This window comes from Mus pahari, chromosome 20 (genome assembly GCF_900095145.1).
Source record: "Mus pahari chromosome 20, PAHARI_EIJ_v1.1, whole genome shotgun sequence".
Taxonomy (NCBI): Eukaryota; Metazoa; Chordata; class Mammalia; order Rodentia; family Muridae; genus Mus; species Mus pahari.
In genome coordinates this window covers 40243603-40244831 of record NC_034609.1, presented here as the reverse complement: position 1 = coordinate 40244831, position 1229 = coordinate 40243603, and the positions used below count along the sequence as shown (strand labels likewise).

General features: G+C 46.9%; 1 protein-coding gene across 1 annotated transcript in view; it reads left to right on the top strand.

Annotated features, from left to right (window-relative positions):
- Pkd1l2 (polycystin 1 like 2) overlaps positions 1 to 1229 on the top strand; it is an 83913-nt gene that overhangs the window by 57206 nt on the left and 25478 nt on the right. The window lies entirely within an intron of this gene.

Here is a 1229-nt window from a genome sequence, read left to right as displayed (position 1 = left end):
AACTCACTTTGTAGACCAGGCTGGCCTCGAACTCAGAAATCCGCCTGCCTCTGCCTCCCGAGTGCTGGGATTAAAGGCGTGCACCACCACGCCCGGCTGAGACTCTTTTGAAAACTGATTGTTTTTTTACAATCAGTAAACTTTGAAGACTGGTTATTTGATGACAGAACTAAGTGTGCCAGGCCTGATGTATAGTCTTATAATCCCAGATACAAGGGAGGATGAGTCAGGGAGGTCACGTGTTCAAGGCCAGCTCAAGGCAAAGCTGCGTTGCGTGTCTTAGTTACGGTTACTATTGCTTAGCAAACTGGGGAGGAAAGGGTGTGTGTGACTTCTACTTTGCTGTTCATCACTGGAGGGAGTCAGGACAGGAACTCAAGCAGGGCAGAAACCTGGAGGCAGGAGCTGATGCAGAGGCTGTGGGAAGGAGGATGCTCACTGGCTGGCTCCTCCTGGTTTGCTCCCCTATCAATGACTGATTAAGAAAATGCCTGACAGGTTTGCTGACAGCCCAGATATTAGGGAGGCATGTTGTGAATGGAGGCCTTCTCCTCCGAGGACTCCAGCTGTGTCCAGCTGACTTAAGACTAAGTTCGGTTGGTTGGTTGACCTGTTCTTTTGTTTTTGCCTGCACTTAAGGCTGTGCTGCCAGCTGATGTGCCTGCAGAGGCCAGAAGAGAATTGGGATTAACCGACAGTGGTGAGCAGCCATGTGGTTGCTGGGAATTGAACCCAGGTCTTCTAGAAGAGCAGCCAGTGAGCTAACCACTGAGCAATCTCTCCAGTACCTATATTCCATTTTTCTTGTTTTTGTTGTTTTGAGACAGGGTCTCTCTATATAGCCCTTGGTGTCCTGGAACTCACTATGTAGACCAGGTTGACCTTGAATTTACAGAGATCCTCTATCTGTTTCTGCCTCCCAAGTGCTGGGATCTACAATGCCTGACTCTGTGTTCCTTTAAAATATTTTTTTCTGTATTCTTTTTATTTTAAGACTTATTTTATATGTGTGTTTGTGTGTATATGAGTATCAGAGGCTAGAAGAGAGTGTTGGATCCTTTAGAACTGGAGTTACAAGAGTTTGTGAGGCATCTGATGTGCCAATCCACTGCTTGAGCACTAAAGTGTTCTTAAACACTGAGTCATCTCTCCAGTTTGAGCCTGGACAATTCAGGGAGACCTTCTCTCTCTCTCTCTCTCTCTCTCTCTCTCTCTCTCTCTCTCTCTCT